We start from the raw sequence: 10,681 nt of genomic DNA, 5'->3' as shown, positions 1-10,681 counted from the left end.
GAATCAGAATTAAGAATAAAAAAAAAAAAATTTTAATAATAATATAAATTGAAAGTAAGAAATAGTATATAATAATAATATATAATAAATAAGAGCAGCTTGATGTAGACACTTTATTTTTATATTATTCGCACAAAAATAGAAATCAAGGTCTGGAAACATTAGTGAAGCTGTTCTAAATCAAAAGTATAGACAATCACGAAGCATTTTTATGTGGCATAATTGATTGCTTAATTGTTCTCTCGTAAATTGGTCATTATTTGTTCCAAGTCTTTAGCAACTTTTTCGACAATATCATGGATTTTTAACTCAACTTTTAAAAGACGTATCCTATGTCCGAATATAATTTATTAATGGGTGGAAGAAAACTAAGTATCCTGCCATCCATATTTGTGTATGACTGTGTATGACAAATTGGGAAACTGAAGAAAAAAATAAGGGAAGAATAAAGAATATCCAATGGTTGTGCGGCGTCGAATTAAAGGTTAGCAATAGATAAAACTCAATAACTGATGAAAGAAAATGAGTGAAGGCAGTAAAAATACTAAATGGACATCACACAAACAGTGCTAGAAAATAAGAGAGGAAAAGAGAAGTACAAAAATTACAGATAATAATACTCACCAAACACACATCGACAAAGCTAGAGCAATAATTACAGGATCAAGTAATTCAATATTATATGTTTTTCATTGGCTAGGGCAGTTAAATGGAATGTCATTAGAAGTACCATAAGGGGAAGAGGGAAAAAAGAGCTTTACTTAATGGTAACTACGAAAACAAACTTACAAGAACGAAAAGAAAACAATTACAACAATGAATAGAGGACTAAACCAGGAAAAAACGTTTCAACCAACCTAAATTTGTCAAGGTGGAGTCTTTATAAACCGAACACGCAAAGATGCTCGCAAGCCCACACTAAAGAGGAAGAATAAATCATCCAACATGGCCATGCTGAATAGCAAAACGGGAGTATGAAATAGGTTATACTTATTGGCAAGGTTAATTTTATTTTCTACAATTTTGGACAAGTAATTGTGAATATGATTAGCTATATATATAACGCCCTTCATTTCCCTCAAGAAGAATAGGAGGTGACATATGCAGATTAATCGTAATGAGTTATTATGACGGTTAGGCAAGAAACAATTATTCATATAATAGCAATGACTCTTGGAATTTTTATCGGTTGTCTCTTAAGGGACGTGACTTGTGGACTTTAGTGTAGATTTAAATGAAAAGAATGATAGGGTAAGATATTTTAAATTGAAGAAAAATGAGGTAAAAGCCAAAAAAAGGAGAAAATAGATAAATAGCTTTAAGTTAGAGAGGTGTCACATCACCTTGTTTATGCCTAGCTTTATATAATATATAGATTATAAAATCAAGCACTGTCATGTTTTATCATACAAGATCATCGGATTTCTCAATAATTACTTTTTCTTTTCACACAATCCTAAGTGGATAATACTGTAGTTTCCAGTGCTCTCAAATTTTCTTGCAATGTAGGCCAAATATAATTCATTGGATACGGTATGAATATTTCACTAATATTACCTCAAGCATTGTCATGTTGTATTGTTCATGATCATCAGGCTTCTTGATACTACTTTTTCTTTTCACATAATCTTTTTAAAGAGTAAAACTTCCCAACACGGATGGATTACTTCTTTCCTATTATGGTTTCCAAATACTCTTGGTTGTTAAATCTAGCATATTTGATTTCTCGTTAACTTTCTTGTGATTGGTCGATCGATTTTAATTTTGTTGCTCCATATATGAGCTTGCATCATGGGTTGATCTAATTACACCTTCTTTCTACTATACTAGTCAATATGTCTACGCTTCGCGCGGTGGTAAAAGTATTAGTGAATTTAGAAATAACTTTGTTGTGAATACAATCGGAGACAAAGAGTAAGTGAAAAAAATACGCATATGCATATAATATTAACAGTTAACTATAAAAAAAATGCATATGCATATAATATTAACAGCTAACTACATATATTGATGAAATCATAAAAATATGTACAATTTTTCGAAATATAGAATTAGAGCTTAGATGATTGTATTTTCAAATTTATATTTAAACTAGTTAGGTGAGGCCGTCTTGCTGTGCCCTACTAACTTAAGATATAAAAGTATATTTTAATTAAAGAAAATAATTTGTGTTAGTTAGTACAACAATGAAACAACTATATATCATTGTAGTCCCACAAGTGAGTAATTACGCTAGTAATAAGTAAATTTTATATAAGTATATTTTCAATATATGAAAGCAAAACTTTCATTCCACCTCCTTTTAATATTTTAACTTCCATTTTGATGAAATTATTTTATTTCAAATCAAATGCGGAACGGTGACATTTATAAGTTATGTATCCTAATTTTAAAGTTATTTAGTTCTAAATAAATAATCTATACATAGTTAATGAACTTTTAAGACAAATGCATAATTTAACTTGTGCAAACGTGATAGAGTCGCTTCCTCCCTTAATTAGGGATTAGGGGTTCGAACATGGATATGGAAAAAATCTTTGGAGGGAGCGCTTACCACGAATGGGCGCAATAGAGTGCGAATTATCTAGATTAATTGGGCTCAAATGCGGATATCGAGCACCAAATAGAAAACCAAAGAACATGAAAAATGAGGTAGGAGGTTCGATAGCTTTTGAAAAGTAGACCTTAAAAACCAAAAAAAAAAAAAATTGACTTAAATAAATAAGATTAGGACCTAAAAGTAATTAATTAAAAAGTTTAATTTTTTTTTTGGAAATTCTTGTGAGGACTACAAAAGTCCCTAAGTTTGCCTTTATATATAGTAGTAATACGAAGGTGAAAAAATAAGGAAATTTCACTTTGAAATTTATGTGTGTTGTTAATACATGATTCTCTCAGCCTAATATACATCAGATCTATTTGTTCCTATGATTAGATGGTAAAATTTTGATTTTTCTAAATTTTCTTCCCTAGTTAAATAATTAGGTCCTACTTAGGAATTAAAAGTCGTCACTTCCCTCGATTCTCCATTATTTTCTTCTACTTTGTGTTTTTCTCTCTTTGTTTGGTTTTTGTTTCCTAGTCGTTCGAATTTGCACGAAGAAAGTACTCCTCACAATTCGTTTTTAATGATCAGACTTGAGACCTTTGATTAAGGAGGATGAATACTTACCAGTCTACCACAATCTTTGATGATCTTTTTTCCTTGATTTTTACTGCTAGTCCAAGAAATTTAAAACTCAGCTCCCTTTTTCGTATCTACAAACCTCAAGTTTTGCTCCTAATTCTCTTTAAAATTAGAAAAAGAAAATTATTTTTTTCTATCTCAATATTACCAACTTACCATCACAGATCCTATAAATTGAGAAAAGTGACGAAAGAAAAGGAAAAGCGATCCAAATAGCAAGCCTAAAAAGAAAAGAGTCTGAAAAAAGAAAAGGAAAACATAAATAGAGGAGGCTTCTTTTTGTTCTTTTTCTTTGAACAAAAACTTACACGATAATATATCAGCACTTTGTGCGATCATATAGAGGGTCATTAAATTTACAAACTAATTTGTCCCTAATATTCGAATATCATTAAATTTCGAACCACACAAAAGTATATAGTATGTACTACTCCAAAATGAAAATGAGAGTGTGCAACTAAATTGTCTTAATTCATAAAAGAATTAATGAAACATTAGTCAAAAAACGAGGCTACAACTAAGATTCTGAGGCAGAGTGTATAAAATGTATCTAACTAAATACTTCTGAATTGTTGTTCTTTTTCTTTCATACTTAGTGTGGAGTAAATTATGTTTATCCAAAAACTTCAAACTTATGATGTCATAATTCAATTAAATTGGAAGTAGGGACAACTTCAATTTACATAACATTTGTTTGCTCAGTTATAGAGAATGATATTTAAGTGTCAGTAAAAAAAAATAAGAGAAAACTTATGATACAAGTTCACCATATATATTTCTTTTATGTTATTACTATAGTACCAAGAAATTCTAGGCAATAAAATTTGTTCTTCAGCATGGAGAAAATTTAAAAAGTTAGTAGTGGTACCTCTATTATCAAAACCACATCGAGTAGTTTGTTCGATAGCGCAGCATGCGCATCAAAATTTCTCCAATCTTCGTGCGTAGAGGAGAAATTTCTTGATTCTTGTAAACTAATCATTCATGTGATAAAATGACTCAAAAAAAAAAAAAAAACTATAATGTTTTCATTAGTTTTCATTTACAACAGCAACACATAAAAAAAAAAAAAAAAAAAAAAAAAGGGACCGCTTATAATTTTACTATTACGACATTGTTGTAAAAAAAAGGTTATAACTATAAAGGACATAATAACAGACACAGACATGCATTCCAGATTAAGCACTATACTTACAAATGAAACAAAAGTAAGGAGTTGGTAAAGAAAAGAAGAACAGAACTAAGGGGGGATAAAATAAAAAGGTTTAAAGGACAAAAAGAAAAAGAGGAACATACCTGTACTGTTCATGGACGTTGAGGTTGAGAAAGAGCATATATTGATGCCAGAACATCCGTTACCCCAACAGACACAAATGAAAAAGTCACGACTCTTAATGTGGAAAGAAGAGGAAGCGAGGCGTAATTAAGAGGATTAATAATGAAATTATGTTTGGGATTTTTTAATAAAACACAAGTGAGGGAAAATTAAAAAAAATGTCAAAAAATTGAGGAAAAAGGATAAATGCCATTCTTGGATTTAGAAGCATGCCACATCACCTCTCCTAAGCCTACCTTTATTATATAGTTAGACTAGTAAATTTGCTCGCGCTTCGCGCGATTGTAAAATACACTAAATTCTTGAAATGATTTTTAGATGGAAATTTGGATAAAACCGTAAATTTTAATTTATACATAGCTTTTAACCTCTCCATTCTCTTCACAAATGTATAGTTTTATATGTGCGAATATATTTTAACAAAACTCATTTTGAGATCCTTAGTTATGAATTTATTATCGACATTTTTTAGCCTAGAAAAAGAAATAATATTGTTTAAATTTTCTTACATAAATTATGGGATTCCATATTTAGTTTTATAAATATTACATTTAGTTTCTCACACAATTAACTTTCTTACTATTTAAGTGGGTAAAAGTAGGTGTAAATATTTGATTTCTTCCCTTAAAAGATAGTAGAAAATTAGTACTCGGACTTTAATAGCTTTTTCCTATTCTAACATGTCACAAGAAGTAAAGGTATGTGAAACTAAAAAACAAAGGCTACTACGACTTCATTAAGTTGATTTCCGACTGTAGGATATTGGACCTCATAGAATTGAAAAGAAGTATATTTCTTTTCTCATCCTGACTATCATCTTTAGCTAGAAAATTTTGATTTTTTATTGTTTCTTTATCTTGTTCATTTATTAGTTTTGTTCTTCCTTTTCTAGTTGCCTTGTTTTCCTTCCTAATTTTTTTTTTTTTTGCTCAACTTCCTTTCTTCTTTCTCCCCTAAACCTGGCACATACTGAGCAACTAAAATCATTGCTCTAGCCTCTAAACATTAACAAAATCAATTAGCCTTGAAATTGCACTATATATAAAACGTAACTTCTAATACAACAATATCTTAAAAAACCATCTTTATCATTTACAACTTTTCATTTGTTTCTTACATATAAACACACTAATCTAAAAATAAAGGCATCGCGAGTCAAAGTTCAATGTTAGAAACAAAAAAGAGAAGTATAACATGAGATTATGAATAGAAAAAAATTGTGAGACTTCAATTTGTTTATCATGTATAAAATTATATTATATGATTTATATGTAATGATACTAATCACATACCCAAATGTTTGTGAGCGTTACTGCATCTCCACGGCTTCTCCCTTCAAAGCAATCATTTTTGCCGCCTTCGTAGCCATGTAGTCATTTTTTTTGTTGTTAAAATTGTCGTTAATTTCATACTGTTGAGCGAAATTTTGGTATCTTCTATCGATGGGTATGACATTTTTTCAAGATTTAGCCTCATAACACCAAAGAGCTCTCCCCATAGTTCTAAATGAGAACTTGAGAGAAAGTGTACTACTCTTTAATTGGCACTTCATTTTTATGGTGAGGAGAGCCATTACGCCTTTATTTACTTTCACTTTATCACATTGAATTTAGCGGTGAAAACTGAAAGTGAGAATTAGATGGAACAGTAAGATGAATGAAATCTGTCATTCAAATAAAAATAAATAATTGAATAGGTGAAAATGAAATAGAAGCAAGAAAGGGAGAATAAATCCAAAACGGTGCGTGGGATAGTAAAAGATAAAGTTAGACAATTAATGTAACTCACGCTCTAGAGAGTAAAAAGGCACCAGAAGTTATAAAGTAGTAAACGGTTTTGGTTCCGAAAAGGCACCATCATTTTAAAAGAGTAATGTTTGTGCTTGAGAAAATTAGAGAAAACTCAAAAAATTGAGGAAAAAAAATAGAAATTCTACCCTAAGGAGTACATCACCCGCCTCTTCATGTCTTTGCTTTATATATTTATATAGATTAGATGCTACTAAAAGGTAAAAAAAAGTGCATTAAGAAAAAAACACCCAAACATTATCTTTCCATCAGGAAAAAAAAAAAGACAAAAGAGAAAAGAAATCATCCAACTAATGTGTAATTTTGTATAACAAAGACACCTTACACATATGAATTTTACATACTGACAATACATAATTAACAGACAAACACAAAAAGAAAGGAGCAAAAAGCTTCAACAATTAATTTTCCAAATGATCAGAATTTCTAATAATCATAATTAAGTTGGTAAGAAAAAATCAACTCAATTCAAAGGAAACAAACTAACAAAAATGATTCGGAGAGATATGCAAAGAGAATTCTCACCTGAATTTAGTTTGAAGATGATTATGGAAATAACAGATTATGATTTATAAATTCGTACATTTGGAGCACTTTTAAAACTAACACAAAACTAAACTATTTAAATACTAACGAAGAAGAATTTCAGCAATGAGTAAACTTAGAAGTGGGGAGAGGGGGAGTCCTTTGCTTTTACTAACAAAAAATTACTACAAATTAATCACAATTAATTACCCGAAGGAGTCAAGAGGAGTAAGTTATATCAGACGTAAGTTATATCAGACGTGCGGAGTGGGAAAGTTCTTGGTTTTTCTTTGTTAACTTCATAATTAGTCATTGCCTTTATTGATATTAATTTTGTAATTATAGGTAAACATTAAATTCTATAATAATCACATAAATATATTAAATTCTAATAAAAAAATTACTTAAAAGCCAAAAAAATGAGAAAAAGATAAATGCTAATGGAGGCATAGAGAGGTGCGCGTAGGATGGTTTACATAGCTTTTATATTATATATAGATATAGATTTTGAGTAGATGATGAGACAATAACTTGACATTTGTTATAAATTTATAATGTAGAATTCAAGAGGGTTGATGTTGTTTGAGAATTTCTTTGACAATTTTTCCTACTTACAGTCTAGGAAATCAAGGTTGCAGTCAGAAAGTACAAGATTATTCACATTTAAGTGATAATGTTATTGAAATGTGAAAAAAGAACAATAAGGAACTGTCAACCTGAATATTTGATATATTATTATAAGGACCACGTAAAAAAAGGTTATACTAATTCAGTTGATTGTGTATAACCACAAATTATAATAGTAATTGGCGATCAAGTCTTTCGAATATGCTCACTATTCATTTTGCAGCTTTTACTTTCCTTTCAAATTTTTAATTACTCATCGATTACATGTTTTAACATCATCTATACCGTTTTAAAAAGTTTGTACTGATTATCACGTCCAAAAACTAGTAAATTGAAAAGTCAGAGTCAATCTTCCAATAAGAAGTTGTGAAGACTTCAGAAAATGAAAAATTGGATTCCATCTTCCTAACTATTCATACTGTCTCAATTAAGCTTTGCGTAAATTGGGTGCATAAATATGACTTCCTTGAAATAGCTGATCCTTCTAATATTCCAATTTTACTACCTTTTCTACCTCAACATAGCAGACCCTAATTTCGCCTTTCAATCAGAATGTGAAGGTAATTAATAAGACGGAGTTCTCCCCAAATAGTGCTTACGACACTGACCTCAACAGACTCCTCTTCTCTGTTTCACGAAATATGGATAGTTATGGGTTCTATAATACTACCATAGGCCAAGAACCTGACATGTTTAGTCTCATCGCGGAATGCAGAGGAGATGTTCAAGTACAAACATGCCGTGATTGTAGAAATAATGCTACTCGCTTGATTTTAGAGGTATGTCCTTACAAGAAATCGGCCTTTGTCATTTACGATAAGTGTCTGCTAAGATATTCAAATGAGTCCTTCATCGGCACCGTGTCAATTTACCCACGACTTTATTATTATTACAACAAAAATTTCTCGAATCCCCAATTGTTTTTTAACCAATATTTGACACCCTTGTTGACAAGTTTACGAACTCAAGCTTCAATGGGTGGGAAGCGCAAGTTTGCAGCTAATGTGACTAGTGCCCCAGATAATGTGACAGTACATGCACTTGTACAGTGCACTGCGGATTTATCAGCTGAAAGTTGTATCAATTGTTTAAGCTCTGGCTACAGAAGTTTGCCTAGCTGTTCATGTTATGGTAAGCAGGGTCTCAACTTTATGATGCCTAGCTGCAATTTTCGGTATGAAACTTACTCTTTTTCCGACCAGTCGTCATTGATTGAAGCTCCGCCACCCTTATGGTCATCGCCGCCACCAGCATCATTGCCATCGCCACCACCAGCCTCATTGCGATCTCTTCCACCAGCCCCATTGCCACTGCCACCAAAAGGTATTTGAAATCTTTCTGGAATTATATTGTTAGCCACTTCATCTTCGTATTCATCTTCAGGGTACGCCTAGCTGTTCAAGTCAAGCCGCTTTGTTGGGCTAGGCGGTCTCAATTGCAAAGCTAGATCCAGATTATTCTGTGACTTGAGAGCTTAAAAGTTGTTCTACAGTACTGCCAGTACATATACAAGTTCAGATATAAAGTGCATATATAGAGTAATTAACACGAGTAACTAAATCGTGGACTACAATTTTAGTCATATACCTGTTGTGCTTGTAATTAGGTCGTTATGCAATATTGTGCCTAATTAGCATATACTATATACTTCAATCAAATTGCTATTCTAGTTTAACTTTGCACAGAATTGAAAAGAAGTGTGGAAAATAAGAATATTTGCTAACCTAACACTAAGTTGAAGCATTATTTTAGGGAAGGATGATAAAACCGCACGAACTGTCACAGTTATTGTTGTGCCCACTGTCACAGTTGTTGTTTTTATTGTTTATATTCCTGTCATCTTGAGGAAGAGGTGAAAAAGGAAGCAGCTGGTGAACAAAAGAGAGAGTAAGCGTGACTTATACCTACAATGTTTAAGGAAAGTTGAAAAGTTGAATTTTAGGTAAGATCATGTTTCACTGAAATTTTGTTGTACGTTTTTATTACTACTTTGATGAAGGTATACACGGGGATGATATAAGCACTGCCGAATCCTTGCAATATGAATTTTCTACAGTTAGAGCAGCAACAAAAAACTTCTCAAGGGCTAATAAGTTGGGACAGGGCGGATTTGGTCCGGTGTACAAGGCGATAATATTAGGTTTACTTATTGTTGCATCAGCTTAACTTTTATAGCGAAAAAATGATTTACGCTAATAGTGTATTAAATTTTATCATTTTTTCAATTTGTGCTTGTCAGCTACAGGGTAAGCTTCCAAATGGAAGAAAAATAGCTGTGAAAAGATTATCAGCAGATTCAAGACAAGGTGATTTAGAATTCAAAAACGAGGTCTTGTTGGTTGCCAGGCGTCAACACCGGAGTTTGGTTAGGTTGCTGGGATTTTGCCTTGATAGAATGGAGAGACTTCTTGTCTATGAATTTGTTCCCAATGCAAGCCTTGACCACTTTTTATTTGGTAGTATTGCCTAACTTTAAATCTTTTAGTCGCCCTGATCTGCTACACTGCAGTATATAGAAGTTAAACTTTTTTATATAACATGGAGCTTATTATTCATATTTCTTGTCCAATGGAACACAGATCCGGTTAAACTTAGGCATCTGTATTGGGAAAGACGGTCTAAAATAATAGGAGGCGTTGCTAAGGGAATTGTTTATCTTCATAAGGATTCTAGGCTTCGCATCATTCATCGTGACCTCAAAGCTAGTAATGTTCTACTTGATGCAGAAATGAATCCTAAAATTGCAGACTTTGGCATGGCTACGCTATTTACATTGGATGAAACTCAAGGCAGAACAAGCAGAATTGTTGGGACCTAGTAAGTTTTACAACTCTCAATAGATAGATTGTTATTTTTCATAATTATCCACTTAATTTGCAGTATAAATTGCAGCACAACATTTACTACTGTACTTCATGGTGGGTTCACTAATGGAACATGTATTTCTGACTTTTAACATCAAGTAGTTCCCTATATTAACAGCTTATATTTTTTTCTGATCCCACTGTTTGGATTATTGTATCCCATAATTGAAATTTTCAGCTTTTTACCTTCTGTTGAGGAGAAAAGTAAAATATATATGTTGAAGAAAAAAACTTTAACAATTGAACCATATTAAGTTGCGGAATGTTATGTAATGCTTGTTTTGGCGGTGCAGTGGATATATGGCACCAAAGTATGCAATGCACGGAATATTCT

General features: G+C 31.7%; 1 pseudogene; it reads left to right on the top strand.

Annotated features, from left to right (window-relative positions):
• Nucleotides 1-9,670, top strand: part of LOC132047789 (cysteine-rich repeat secretory protein 38-like) — an 11,020-nt pseudogene extending 1,350 nt beyond the window's left edge.
• Nucleotides 9,671-10,681: the final 1,011 nt, after the last annotated feature.

Source organism: Lycium ferocissimum, chromosome 2 (genome assembly GCF_029784015.1).
Source record: "Lycium ferocissimum isolate CSIRO_LF1 chromosome 2, AGI_CSIRO_Lferr_CH_V1, whole genome shotgun sequence".
In the NCBI taxonomy this organism is placed as follows: domain Eukaryota; kingdom Viridiplantae; phylum Streptophyta; class Magnoliopsida; order Solanales; family Solanaceae; genus Lycium; species Lycium ferocissimum.
The sequence above is the reverse complement of the archived record's forward strand: the minus strand, read 5'-3'. Positions and strand labels throughout refer to the sequence as shown.